General features: G+C 41.9%; 2 non-coding genes across 2 annotated transcripts; both read right to left on the bottom strand.

Annotated features, from left to right (window-relative positions):
- Nucleotides 1–1,791: 1,791 nt before the first annotated feature.
- LOC145615789 (small nucleolar RNA R71) lies at nt 1,792–1,896 on the bottom strand. The gene has a single exon (XR_014107379.1). It is a non-coding gene; the product is annotated as a small nucleolar RNA R71 (small nucleolar RNA).
- Nucleotides 1,897–14,659: 12,763 nt separating this feature from the next.
- Nucleotides 14,660–14,765, bottom strand: LOC145615865 (small nucleolar RNA R71). Its single transcript, XR_014107441.1, has one exon. It is a non-coding gene; the product is annotated as a small nucleolar RNA R71 (small nucleolar RNA).
- Nucleotides 14,766–15,117: the final 352 nt, after the last annotated feature.

Below are 15,117 nucleotides of genomic sequence, written 5' to 3'. Positions count from 1 at the left end.
GGCTGCTCTCGTGGGTATTTCCGTGCATTTTTAGTCTTTCTTTAGGGTAATTTGAGGGGCATATAAATACCCCTAGGATTGTAATGAGAGGATTATGTACATTTTAACCCTAATCTTAGAGAGAGAAAGTGTAGTATTACTCAAGTTATCTTCATGTATGCAATTTTGGTTCAACTTTCATTTCAATCCATCAAGCAACTTTGCAAGTTTTAATCTTTCTACTATTCCCTATCTAGTAATCTCTAATCCTTTCTCTTAGCTTTGTTTATTTGCACTCTAGTTGTTTATTTCTATCTATTTTGTGGATTAATATTTTTTTGGGTACTTTCATTGTTTTTGATCATGTTTGCTTTCATGTTTATTTTGTTTTCATTTAGTTTTGTTATCATGTCTAATCCCCCTTTTCTAGGCTAGTTTCTTAGCTAGGGAAAGGGGGGTGTAAAATATGTATTGAATGATGGATGAATGATGATTAGTGGATTGATTGCATGCCTTAAATCAATGAAAGATATGATTTTTATTGACTTGAGATTATTGTAGCACTTTATTTGATTGCCTTCTAGTTTAAATGCATGAGAATGATTTGAACTAGATTTAGATCACCTCTATTTTAATGATTGCATGAGAATGAGTTATTGAAATGGAGTTCCATGTATTGTGCCTCTTTATTCTTGGGTTAGCTTGTGCCTAATGGGATGCATGAAAATGATCCTAATTAGTTTAGACCACTTTCATTGGTTTGCCTAAACTATTGCATGAAAATGAATTGTTTAGGTAGGATTTTATATTCTTTGGCATGTTAATCTTGAATCTTATTATTGTTCTCCTTCATTTTAATCATATTTGAAACCCCCTAATCCCTAGCGTTGTTTTATCTTAATTTAATCACTCTTTTTACTTGTTTATTTATAGTTCTAGTGTCTACATTCCAATTTCCAACAAAATATACCCCTTTCTTACTCTTGCATGGTGATTTTGATATTAAATGAGAAAGCTTCCTCAGTGGATCGACCCTTGCTTGCCACTAACTAGTTTAGTGTAAAGTTTAGGTATTATAAATTGTTAATTTGATTAGGGTTAATAGTTTAACGACCTATCCTAGCCTTATCAAATTTTGGCGCCGTTGACGGGGAGGCGGCTTGTTTGGTGTCTAATTTGATTTTGTTAGAGTAATTTTAATTGCTTACTTTTTGTTTTGTTTTGTTCTATCATACTTGTCATTGCTAATTGTTTTCTTAGCTTTGGTGAATGCTTAGAAGATCTCAAGGACCACCTACCCATCAAATTGATCAAGAAATCAACCGAACTTTAAGACAAATCCGTAGGCTTTTTGAAGAAGAAGGAAGAGGACTTGGTGCTATAATTGATAGTGGGAGTGATTCTTACTCTTCTAGTTCACAAAGTGAATCAATGGTGGGACAAGAAGATGATGTTTTATTTCGTGAGTTCGGAAATCCGGAGGATTATGAGCTCACGGGAGGGATTTTGTTACCCGTTACGGAGACTAACTTCACAATTCATCCCCAATATACAAGAATGGTTCAATCGGAGCAATTTCGGGTTCTACAAGTGAAGACCCCATTGAGCACCTTGATAGATTCCTTGAGCTATGTGCCATGATTCAAACCAACCAAGTTTCTCAAGAGTATATCCGGATGCATCTATTTCGACAATCTCTTTCGGGTAGAGCAAAGAAGTGGTTGAAGCAAGTGAAGCCTAACTCACTCACATCTTGGAGGGAGGTAGTTAAGGCATTCTTGAAGAGGTTCATTTCCAAGGAGAAGACCGCTGAGATGAGAAGGAAGATTGCATCATTTGAACAAGAAGCGTATGAGAGCCTTAATGAAGCTTGGGAGAGGTTCAAAGAGTTGGTACAAGCGTGTCCTCACCATGAATACAATCAAAGTTTGCTCATGAGGTTTTTCTACGATGGTTTGGAGCCCATGTCTAGAGCCAACTTGGATGCGGGGGAGGGTGGTCAACTAATCAAGATCCCTCAAAATCAAGTGGAAGCAACAATTGAGGAGGTAGCAAAGAACTACTCTTGGGGAGGTAGAAGAAGGAGTGCACCAAGAAAGGTGGGATGTATGAATTGGAGAAGGTCGATCAATTGCAACATCAAATTGAGCAACTCACAAAAGGGCTCTCAAAGTTGAACACAAGTGTTAATGCAAGCTCAAGTGGTGGAGCAAGCTCTTCTCAAGTCAACTCTTTCTCATGTCAAAATTGTGGAGGAACGAACCATGATACATCTTATTGTGGAGGTTTGAGCCACGAACATGTGGCGGCATACAACACAAGACAAGACGGTTTTAGAGGAGGTGGTGGTGGAGTAGCTTAGAGACAACCACCACCCGGGTTTGCATCTCAACCTCAACAATGGGGCCAACAAGCTCAACCCTCTTACAATTCCAACCCCCAATACCAAAATCCACCTCCATCTCAAAACCAAAACCCAAGAGGAGGCTACCCTAGGAACAACCAATACAACAACCAAAACCAATACAACAATCAAACCCAAGGGCCCCAAAGAAATCAAGAACAAGCACCTCAAGCGGAGCCAACACCCACACAACTCCTTCAAGCTATGCATTCACAAATGCAAACTTTTGGGCAACAAATGCAAGAAATAAGGGCTCACAACAAGATGGTTGATTCACAACTAGCTCAATTGGTCGAGAAAGCTCCTTTCAATTCACCATCAACTCTACCCAGACAACCACAACCTAACCCTTCTCATAACCAAAAACCCAATACATGCAAGGCAATTACTTTGAGGTCGGGAACTTCCTATGATGGTCCAAATGAGGGGGATAGTGAGGGAAAGAAGGGAGGAGAAGAGAGTGTGAATGAAGGTAGGAGAGGTGAGGAGGAAAAAGTTGATGAGGTGGAGGGAAGTTCGGAGAAGAAGAAGCTCAACAACGAGAAGACAACTTCAATTCCTAGTGAGACTAGGAACCTTGATGGACCGGTTCCTTTTCCAAGTAGGCTTGCGGAGAGGAAGTTGAATGACAAGTTTGCAAAATTTCTAAGTGTGATGAAGAACTTGCACATCAATCTCCCTTTTCTTGAAGTAGTGACACAAATGCCATCTTACTCCAAATTTCTCAAGGACATCCTCACCAACAAAAGGAAGCTCAATGATGAGCTTATCACCCTTCCACACCAAGTGAGTGCTCTTGTTCAACATAAAATGCCCAAGAAGGAGAAAGATCCGGGGAGTTTCACTTTGCCGGTGAAAATTGGAAACATGGAAGCTAGGCGTGCATTGGCCGATCTTGGAGCAAGTGTTAGGCTAATCCCCTTATCCATTGCTCAAAAACTCAATATTGAGATGATCCCTACAAGGAAGACCATCCAACTAGCCGACCGCTTGATGAAATTACCTTGTGGAGAACTTGAGGATGTTCCAATTCAAGTGGGACACATCTATGTGCCTTGTGACTTTGTAGTGATGGACATGGAGGAAGATGTGGATACACTCTTGATCTTGGGTCGGGAAGCTCTTAAGACTTTGGGGGCGGTCATCAATTGCAAAAACAACACCATCACATGTGAAGTGGCCGATGAGAAGATAGTTTTTGAGTTCTCCAAGTTGCTAAAGACCCCTATGGTTGAAAAGTGCTACCGTGTTGATGTTGTGAATGAGGAGTTAGACCGTTTGGGAAGGGTTATGATGAAGCCTCAAGATCCAATTGTGGAAGCTCTCCCATGCAAAGAAGAGTTCCACTCTCAAGAAGCCAAAGAATTTGTCATGGCAATGGAGGAATCCTCAAAGGAGGAAGTTGATCAACAAGGCAAGATCGAGCTTCAATCAATGGAGAAAAAATCGGAGGAGAGTTCCAAGCCTCCTCCCAAGGTAGAACTCAAGCCCCTCCCCCCTTCTTTGAAAGATACTTATCTTGATGAGGAGGAAAAATACCCTATTATTGTCAATGCTACCCTTAATGAACTTAATTTGAAAAAATTGCTTGATGTTTTGAGAAAATACAAAGATGTGATAGGGTATAGCATTGATGATATCAAGGGAATTAGTCCTTCTCTTTGCATGCATCGTATTCATCTTGAGGATGATCATTCCACCTCCATTGAACCTCAAAGGAGGTTGAACCCCAACCTCCTAGAGGTTGTCAAAAAAGAAATTTTGAAACTACGTGAGGCGGGCATCATCTATGCTATCTCCGATAGCAAGTGGGTGAGCCCGGTTCATTTGGTTCCCAAAAAGGGTGGAATGACCATTGTCAAGGATGAAAAGGGAGAGGAAATCTCCACCCGGACGGTGACCGGGTGGAGAATGTGTATTGATTATAGGAGATTGAACAAAAACACCAAGAAAGATCATTTTCCTCTCCCTTTCATGGACCAAATGCTTGAAAGGCTTTCTCACCACGTTTTCTTTTGTTTCTTAGATGGGTATTCCGGATTTTTCCAAATCCCTATCCACCCAAGCGATCAAGAGAAAACCACTTTCACATGTCCATATGGGACATTTGCATACCGAAGAATGCCATTCGGGTTATGTAATGCTCCATCCACTTTTCAACGATGCATGACATCCATTTTCTCCGAAATCCTTGAAAAAGAAATTGAGGTTTTCATGGATGATTTTAGTGTTGGTGGCTCATCTTTTGACACTTGTCTTTTTAACCTTGAAAGAGTTTTGCAAAGGTGTCAAGAGACGAGTTTGGTTTTAAATTGGGAAAAGTGCCATTTTATGGTCGAGGAGGGAATTGTCCTCGGTCATAAAGTTTCAAAAAATGGCATTGAGGTTGATCCGGCCAAAGTTTCGGTGATTGCGAGATTGCCCCCTCCTACTTCCATCACGGGAGTACGTGCTTTTCTTGGGCATGCCGGTTTCTACCGGAGGTTTATAAAAGATTTCCCCTCAATCGCCAAACCTTTGACCGAATTACTCAAGAAAGATGTTGTTTTTAGCTTTGATGAGGCTTGCCTTGAGGCATTTCGTAAGCTCAAGGAAGCTCTCATCTCTTCTCCTGTTGTGCAAGCTCCGGATTGGAGTTTGCCTTTTGAGCTAATGTGCGATGCGAGTGATTTTGCAGTAGGTGTCGTCCTTGGTCAAAAGAAAGAAGGGAAATCATGTGTCATCTACTATGCAAGTAGGACTCTTGATGAAGCTCAAAAGAACTATACAACAACGGAGAAGGAGATGCTAGCCGTGGTCTTTGCATTTGATAAGTTCCGGTCCTATCTCATATGTTCCAAAGTCATTGTGTACACGGATCACATCGCGGTGCGATACCTCATGACTAAAAAAGAAGCGAAGCCTCGCTTGATTCGTTGGGTTCTCTGTCTTCAAGACTTTCACATGGAAATGAGGGACAAAAAGGGAGCGGAGAATTATGTGGCGGATCACTTGTCTAGGCTTCCGTTTGAGAACAAGGAGGATGTTTAGATCAATGATGAGATAGGGATCGAGGCTCTAATGGCTATGGTAGCGACTTCTACACCTTGGTATGCGGATATTGCCAACTATCTTGCTTGTGGAGTAGTGCCTCCGGAATTCTCCTCTCAACAAAGGAAAAAGTTCTTCAAAGAAGTGAGGAGATATTTTTGGAATGATCCCTACCTTTTTAAGCAATGTGGTGACGGTCTTTTTAGGAAATGTGTCCCCGACCATGAAATTGAGGGGTCCTTGAGCATTGTCACTCACTACCATGTGGGGGACATGGTGGTGTTGACAAGACGGTAGCAAAAATTTCCCAATCTCTACTTTGGTGGCCTTCAATTCACAAGGATACTCACAAATTCATCATGTAATGTGACCGATGCCAAAGAAGTGGTGGCATCACTAAAAGGGACGAGATGCCTCAACAAGGTATTCTAGAGGTGGAGCCTTTCGATGTGTGGGGAGTGGATTTTATGGGTCCGTTCGTTTCTTCATGTGGGAACCTATACATCTTGGTAGCGGTTGACTATGTGACGAAGTGGATCGAAGCTATACCCTCTCCTACCAATGAACACAAAGTGGTACTCAAGCTTCTCAAGAAGATAACTTTTCCTAGGTTTGGGGTACCAAGGGTTCTAATCAGTGACGGAGGGTCTCATTTTGCCAAAAAGCAATTGGAAGCTCTCCTCAAGAAATATGGTGTTCATCACAAGGTTGGTCTACCCTACCATCCTCAAACGCAAGGTCAAGTGGAAGTGTCAAATCGAGAAATCAAGAATATCCTCGAGAGGATGGTAAACAAATCAAGGAAAGATTGGTCCCTAAAGCTTGATGATACTCTTTGGGCTCTTCGAACGGCATACAAGACTCCCATTGGTACAACCCCCTATAGGTTGGTGTATAGGAAGGCTTGCCACTTGCCGGTCGAGCTAGAATACAAAGCTTGGTGGGCCATCAAAGAGCTAAACATGGATTTGTCGTTGGCGGGTGAAAAGAGGTTGTTGAAGCTCAACGAGCTCGAGGAGCTTAGAGATGATTCCTATGAAAACTCAAGAGTCTACAAGGAGAAGACAAAAAAGTGGCACGACCAACATATCCGGAACAAGAGCTTCAAAGTTGGGGACAAAGTCTTACTCTTCAACTCAAGGCTTTGCTTGTTCCCGGGCAAGCTCAAATCCAAGTGGTCGGGACCTTTTGTTGTATCAAAGACCACTCTCTATGGTTCTTTTGAGTTAGATGCCGACGAAAACAAATTTATGGTTAATGGCTCTCGCTTGAAGCACTATTTTTGCAAGGAAGAAGTCGGTGTGATTGAGTGTCTAAGGCGGTCCTAAGCCTCTCATCTGAATGGATTTTCATCATGGTCAAGCTAATGACCTTATAAAGAAGCGCTTCCGGGAGGCAACCCGAGTTTCTCGTTATTTTCTTTAGTTTTGTGATTTGTTGATTTGGATTAATTTGGATTTTTGGTTACTTGGATTGTTGTTGTTTGATGTTGTAGGGGAGGAATGGAGTGGGAAACGCGGCTCAGTGAAGAAAAAGAGCTCATATTCCAAGGGTTTGGAGGGCAAAACCAGTTGAATGGTGCGTCCGCTCCCCCCCTTGTAGAGCGCCCGCACCATTTTCGCAATTATGAGGTAACTTTCAGGCTAATGAAGCGCCCGCTCCAAACATAGGGAGCGCCCGCTCCAACTGTGGAGCGCCCGCTCCAAATTGTGGAGCGTCCGCACCATTGCCACACTTGAAATAGCAAACTTCAGACTTATGGAGCTTCCGCTCCATTCTATGGGAGCGTCCGCTCCAACCAGAGCGGAGCGCCCGCTCCTCAACAGGGAGCGCCCGCTCCACTCGTTTTTCCGGAAAAAAATCAAGCTTAAGGCTCGATTTTCCTCCTTTCCTCTTCATTTTCCCCTCATTTCTCACTCTCCCTCAAACCCTAAGAAATCCTCTTCACTCATTCCTCACATTTTCTCACTCAAAATCACCCTCACACACAATCAAATTCACACATTTCACTCCAAATTTCACCTCAAATTCAACTCTTCATCTTTTGGTGACGAGATCGGCGAAATTCATCCGTTTTGGGTCTTTGTTCTTTGAGTTTCTTTGAAGAAATTTGTTATGAATTTCTTACTCTACTTCACTTAATTGTTGATTTTGTTTCTTAATTTGTGTATTGAAGATTCGAATTTGGTTAAATTTCATGACTACTTGTTCATTCATGTACTACTAGTTTATGGTGATTGAATGGGTTGAAATTGAGTAGTATGTGTTTGGAATTGTCATGTTTGGGTCATAATGTTGTTTGGATGAAGTTTGTAGTTGATTTCATTTGCAAATTTTCATACTTGTATCATGGGTTAATTTTCGCTCATGCTAGCATAATACTTGTTCATGATGTTTAATTCAAGCTAAACTACAACTATTCATGCTAGTATTGTTTGATTTGATATGAAATTGGTACTTGTATGGTTTTTGCCAAGATGAATTGTTTTATTGAGGATTTTGTTATTTGGATGACGACTCCTAATTCAACATGCTAAATCAAGCATTTAGATAGTGTTAATGCTTCCATTGCCTTGTTTCGAAATGATGGTTGAACCCCCTCATATGTCCTAATTTTTCCTAATCTTTGTTCATTGAGTGGTTTCCATTACACTATTTAATGCCCTTTTTTTTAGCTAGTTGACTTGATTGTGGGTGGTTTATATTTATGAGATGAGTATTTGAAGTTGGATTCTTGGTTGTTTGTAGGTACCTATCCTTTCCAAAGTCCTTGTTGTTGCAAGCTTCTAACATTGATCATGTCTCGCCGATTAAGAGATTTGTTGTCGGGGTCTTCATCCCGAAAATCACAAAAGGGGTCATCCTCTCGAGCTGCATCTAGCTCTGCGGCGGTGCCCAATGCACCCCCTCAACCCTATAAGGTGAAGTTTGCTTCACCTTATCAAGAAAAATGCTACAATGAGCTCTCCAAGCGGGCCGTTCGTTCCACCCGTTTCTATGGCAAAGAATGTTGTCAAGCCTTAGGCATCGATGCTGATGTCCGAGACATGGCCGAGTCCTTTGGGTGGCAAACTTTCTTCAACATCAAGGTCCCATCTAAGTTCACCCATAACCCGGATGCCGAGCCCAAGGCACCATTCACCTACCGGGAGCTCACCCTCGAATTTCTCTCTTCATTCAACCTTCAATCCATCGAGAGGCGAGGGGTGAAAGAACTTGAACTCAACTTCCGTATGTTCAACAACCCACAGAAGGTGACAATGAGCGAGCTTAACCGGATGTTCGGGTGGGATCCAGAGAGCCCCGTGCACAGAGCCTATGACAATGAGAGGATGTGGCAGGGCTATGACGAGGAGGAGTGGTGGGGAACCATCACCCAAGGCAACACCAGGTTCAAATCAAGATCTGCAAAGGCGTCGGAAATCATCCATCCGGCCCTTCGGTACTTTCATAGGCTAATGGTGTATGCCTTATTTTCCCGACAAGAGCTCGGGAAAATCAATCAAGAAGATCTCGTTCTACTGTGGTTGGGCCACCGACGGGTACATCAACTATGATCATGGGATGAATTTCGGGGGCCTCCTCACAGACCGCTTCCATGAGACGCAACTTGGTGTCTCCCTCACTGGTGATATTCAGTTGGGGGGGATGATTACATGGATAGCCTACAAGTTAGGCTATGGAGCGGAGCTAGCCAAGCTTACCCCTGTGGATGAGCAGCCCTACCTGAACCTAGGGGCCCTCAAGACGGCCGGGATGATTCGCGCGGTACCTACTCGGGTGGGAGGAGATGAGCGGGTTTGGATGGTCCGCGATTCTTCTTGGTGCCTCCTCCCAAATGACTACATCACCAACCCGCCAAAAGATGGAAATCAATGGCGCGTTCCCCGAGCTAACCTTGAGGAGGGTAGCTTGTCATTGAGGGAGAGAGCTCCCCAGGCCCCAAGGCAAAGGCGGCAACAACAACAACAACATCTTGATCAACAAGAACAACAACAATTTCAACAACAACAACAAGGTTTTCAATAACAATTCGAGCATCAAACCTTCCACTATGGGGTAGGTTCTCAACCAGTGAACGTCCCCCCCTTTAGCGGGGGAGGTATGGCTTCTTCTTCTTCTTCCTCATTTAACATCGAATCTGCTTTTCAAAATTTGTCCATGCAAGTAAACCGGTTGACGGAGGCCGCCGATGGGTACTCGGTTTACAATGCCAACATTTATGATTGGCATGTAAACCAAGGGCATTTTGACCCATCGGTTAACTATCCGTATTTTCCGCCCCAACAGGGGCCGGTTCCTTGTCACGAGGAACCGCATGCTGACGGTACACCCCGTCAACCGGTTTGGCCCTATTGGCCCGGGCCTTCATCTCAAGGGTCCCCCCGTGTGAACTACCCCACCTCTGAGGGGTACGATTATAAGGCACCGGGGGGATGTGATTACCGTGGGGATCCCAACTACCCCATGTACACATCCGAGCCTCTTGAGATGCCCCCTCCCTTTGACCCTCTTCCGGACTACCAACAAGAGTTGTACCGGAACCGTGGTTTTCCACCGGGTTACAGCGGTGGTTGGGACCCCCATGACCCTCCTATCAACGTCGACTACGAGTGGCGTCCATATGGAGAGGGCTCTAGTTCTCACATGGAGGACTAGGGCCCTCGGGCCGAGTTTAGCCCTTCCTCCCACCCCATTTTCCACTTTGTTCCAACCGAGGACGGTTTTTCGTTCAAGTGTGGGGGGGTGCTTATTCATTGTTTCATTTAAGGGCTTTGTTCTATGGGGCATATGCATGGCCAATAGTTGTCTTTTTCATGCCTTGTTTTTTCGATGTTGGTTGGTGCTCACCTCCTATATGATAACCTTGTGTTGTTTTTGCTCCCAATTTCAAAAATCCAAATTCCCTTTTAATCCAACCCTTTTTCTTCTTTTCTTTGTTCTTCTTCTTTAGTAGTTTATTTTCTCTATTTTAGTTTCTTTTATTTCTTTGTATATATTTCCCTTGCTACTAACCAAATATTTGCCGAGTTGTTTTGGATTTTGACATTTTGTAGGGCTTATTGGCGCATATCCCAAATTTTTGGTTGCAATGGAGCTTCATTGATAGTGGACTTGCGTTTTTTAAGCGTATTTGGGTGACAAATTCTCCTTCTCAACTCTTTAAATATTTGATTGGTTGCATAGTTTAGGTTAGATTAGGAAGGAGTTGAACGGTTCGAGGTTGTTTGATTTGGTTCTAAGGAACCTGGGATCGTTGATGTTGTATTCAACGATCATTGTATGTCGATTGGGATTTATATGATTTACATGCCTCTTTTATGAACCTTTTTGATTTCTTCCTGTTTCTTTGTGTGTTGCTTTTCTTCTTTATTTTGTGTGACATTCATGACCATGACAAGTGAAAAATTTTGAAAGTTGAGAATTTGCTCGTTCGTTTGGACATGTGGACTTATATGCTTTCGTGATGACATATTTTTGAATGCTTACCTTCCTAGTTGAAGAGGGTCTTCACGGTTTGAGAGTGCTTAGGGTTGATCTAGACACATTTTAAGCTAAGGTAGTCCGATTTAGAACTCTAGAGGACGTTTGAACCCCTAGTTCACGGGAAAGTGGTAAGATGGTATTGCTCTCCGTAGTGAATAGGATTCCCTTGGTTGGTATTTTCTTATTTTCATGTCCCATGTGAGCGTTTATTGTTCAAGCCTCCATCACTTTTGTTGAGCGGCATTTTGGATCCTTAACTATGCGTGTCTTAATCCTTGTGTTGGTATCTAGCTCCCAAGATCGTGATCATATAACTCTAGAGGAGGAAGAGGGCATTTCTTCTTATTTTTCTTTGTTTTCCTTGTGTTTTGTTACAAATTTGGTTTTTATTTTACATCTACCTTCTTGCTAGCCATGTTGAGCCTTATTTCCCCTTCCTTGGTTAAACCACATTACAAACCTAGCGGCCTATGTTCTACCAACCCTTGTAGTTAGTGAAGCATCGGCTTGTGAGGTTCGAGTTTGAGAGTCTTGATTTTAAGCAAGGAAGTTGTGTAATTTGGTTCGAATGAGGTCTTGAAAGTCTATTCATGAAAAAGTGTGCAAAAGGTTTGGCAAGGAAGTTGTAATTTATGAAAACCAAACACCAAAAAAAAAAAATGATGAGGAAAGAAAGAAAGGAAAAAGAGAAGGAAAAATCGAGATGAATGAAAAACATGCAAAAAGGAGTAGTATTGTCATGTAATTTGTATTTAAGGTTGTTATTTGAAATTAGGTTAGATTCCTATGTTGTTATTGAGAGATGGCCACTCTTATTCTTCACTTAGGAGTTTCCACCAAAGTTTTCAAATTAATTCCCAACCTCAACCTTTAGTCATGACAATACAACCCTAACTAAGACCCTTGGACTTTAGAGGGGCGTGGTCAAAGAACGGTGGAGGGAGGTAGATTTCAACCCTATGGAGAGAGTATGCATAGTTGAGATGTCAGGATAGCCTCATTGTTCCACATAGAATTAATTTTTTTTCCGGTTCCCTCGCGGAATCATGAGGAGCCAACTAGGGGATGAATTGAAGCTAGCGGAGAGAACGTGGACCGTCTTGGATGGGGCTAGGGCGGAGGATGAAATCATTAGTTCTCTATGCTTAGCTTAGGTTTGTCTCTTTCAACCTTGAGCATCTTGAAACGTGTTTTCCCTCTTAAATTGAGAAAAGTAAGTATTCTTTGATTAATGTCCTTATATTTGAGTCCAAATTGAGCATTTCTCACCATGGTACTTGATTGATTTTCTTAAACCTTGTCATGTTATGTTTGTTGTGTTTGCTCGTTGTTTTAGTTCTTCTTGCTTGAGGACAAGCAAATGGCAAGTGGGGGGATTTTGATGAGTGGTATTTATACCACTCTTTTATCCTTTTCTTTTAGGATTTTTCCCCTCGTTTGGCACTTGTTTGTGCCTTTTTCAAGCACTTTGTTTTAGTTTGCTTTACCTTGTTCCTTTTTTGTATTTTTCCCTCCTTTTCCTTTGTTTTTGGCCTTGCTTTGTCGCTTTCCCTCTTTTCTATACTTATGTTTGTGTATGAGTGTTTGAGAAGGTTGAATGGAGTGCTCGTGCGATCTTGCTCGAGGATTAGTTAACCTTTTCGAGTGCATTGGAATAGCGGAAGAGAGGAGCATGGATTTGGAGAAGAGTCCGGAGCTTTCATGAGGAGCGGCCGCTCACTAGATAGGAGTGCCCGCTCCATTTTCTCATCAGATCCCCTGTTTTCCAGACTTATGGAGCGTCTGCTCCACCAGAGAGGAGCGCCCGCTCCACACCTGGAGCGCCTGCTCCTTGCTTGGAGAGCGCCCGCTCCAATAAGGCGGCTGAATTGATTAATACCCTCTAGAGCGTCCGCTCACCCTCGATGGAGCGGCCGCTCTCGTGGGTATTTCCGTGCATTTTTAGTCTTTCTTTAGGGTAATGTGAGGGGCATATAAATACCCCTAGGATTGTAATGAGAGGATTATGTACATTTTAACCCTAATCTTAGAGAGAGAAAGTGTAGTATTACTCAATTTATCTTCATGTATGCAATTTTGGTTCAACTTTCATTTCAATCCATCAAGCAACTTTGCAAGTTTTAATCTTTCTACTATTCCCTATCTAGTAATCTCTAATCCTTTCTCTTAGCTTTGTTTATTTGCACTCTAGTTGTTTATTTCTATCTATTTTGTGGATTAATTTTTTTTTGGGTACTTTCATTGTTTTTGATCATGTTTGCTTTCATGTTTATTTTGTTTTCATTTAGTTTTGTTATCATGTCTAATCACCCTTTTCTAGGCTAGTTTCTTAGCTAGGGAAAGGGGGGTGTAAAATATGTATTGAATGATGGATGAATGATGATTAGTGGATTGATTGCATGCCTTAAATCAATGAAAGATATGATTTTTATTGACTTGAGATTATTGTAGCACTTTATTTGATTGCCTTCTAGTTTAAATGGATGAGAATGATTTGAACTAGATTTAGATCACCTCTATTTTAATGATTGCATGAGAATGAGTTATTGAAATGGAGTTCCATGTATTGTGCCTCTTTATTCTTGGGTTAGCTTGTGCCTAATGGGATGCATGAAAATGATCCTAATTAGTTTAGACCACTTTCATTGGTTTGCCTAAACTATTGCATGAAAATGAATTGTTTAGGTAGGATTTTATATTCTTTGGCATGTTAATCTTGAAGCTTATTATTGTTCTCCTTCATTTTAATCATATTTGAAACCCCCTAATCCCTAGCGTTGTTTTATCTTAATTTAATCACTCTTTTTACTTGTTTATTTATAGTTCTAGTGTCTATATTCCAATTTCCAACAAAATATGCCCCTTTCTTACTCTTGCATGGTGATTTTGATATTAAATGAGAAAGTTTCCTCAGTGGATCGACCCTTGCTTGCCACTAACTAGTTTAGTGTAAAGTTTAGGTATTATAAATTGTTAATTTGATTAGGGTTAATAGTTTAACGACCTATCCTAGCCTTATCACTTATTCATTCTAGTTTTAGAATTCACAACCCTACCTATAGACTTCGGAATAGCTTGACCATAGACGATAGACTATTACCCACCATTCCTTTGGGTTCGACCCTTAACTTACCATATACTTGTATAGGGTTGGTTAAGTGTTTATAAATTTTGTTTGATCGTTGGGGAGGGTAGATAAGGACCTACGTTTCCGCATCGATCAAAATGGCGTTGTTGCCGGGGAATGGTGTCGTGATTGTGTATTGTTGATGAGTCTATTCCACTTAATTCGGAAACACAAAAAGATTTTCCTTTAGGCTACACTTGTAGCCGTTCTACTAATAATTTCGTTTGAGATTGTGTTGCAAGTGAACATGGGAGAAGCTCATAGAGTGATATTGAAGGAGTTGGGCACTCCGGGTGCTTACAAGTATGAGAGCGGGATTGCTCCATTATTGATCCCGGATGGTGATTTTGAAATCAAATCGGCTATGATCACCTTGATTGAGAGGAAACAATATGGTGGCACAAAAAGTGAAAATCCTCTCAACCATCTCAAGGATTTTGAGAAGTATTGTAATACAATTATGGTAGCTGGAGTTGCTCAAGAATATATAAGGTTCAAGTTGTTTCCCTTCTCTCTCATTGGAAGAGCTTTAGAGTGGTTGGACAAGGAGGTAAATCCAAGGTCCCTTAGGACGTGGGATGAAGTCACAAAATCTTTCTTGTCTCGCTTCTACCCACCAAAGAAAACGGCGGAGGCTAGAGCCTTAATCCAAGGTTTCAAGCAATTGCCTAGAGAGAATCTCTGTGAAGAATGGGAGAGGTACAAGGATTACCAAAGGGAATTCCCTCACCACGGAATTCCAACCTATCAAGTCATACAAATTTTCTATGGTGGTTTGAGCTCTCAAGGTAGATCGAGCCTTGATGCCGGAGCCGGAGGGCCGATTATGAACAAAACGGAAGAAGAGGTTGTGGATGTAATAGATGATGTGGTAAGGAACTACATGGATTGGCATGATGTAGAGAGGGAATCGACAAGCACAAGTGGCTCAATCGATCAATCTAATGTCGTCAACAATTTATCCACATTGGTCTCGGAGTTAGGAAAGGAGGTGATTTCTCTCAAGACTAAGCTCGAGAGTCCTTCACAAGCTTCTAGTCTTCCCTCCCTATTTAAGGGAAGAGGTATATCTTCCTACTCCAACCCCCTT

Source organism: Chenopodium album, chromosome 25 (genome assembly GCF_948465745.1).
Source record: "Chenopodium album chromosome 25, dcCheAlbu1.1, whole genome shotgun sequence".
Lineage (NCBI taxonomy): Eukaryota > Viridiplantae > Streptophyta > Magnoliopsida > Caryophyllales > Amaranthaceae > Chenopodium > Chenopodium album.
This window is presented reverse-complemented; position numbering and strand designations above follow the sequence as displayed.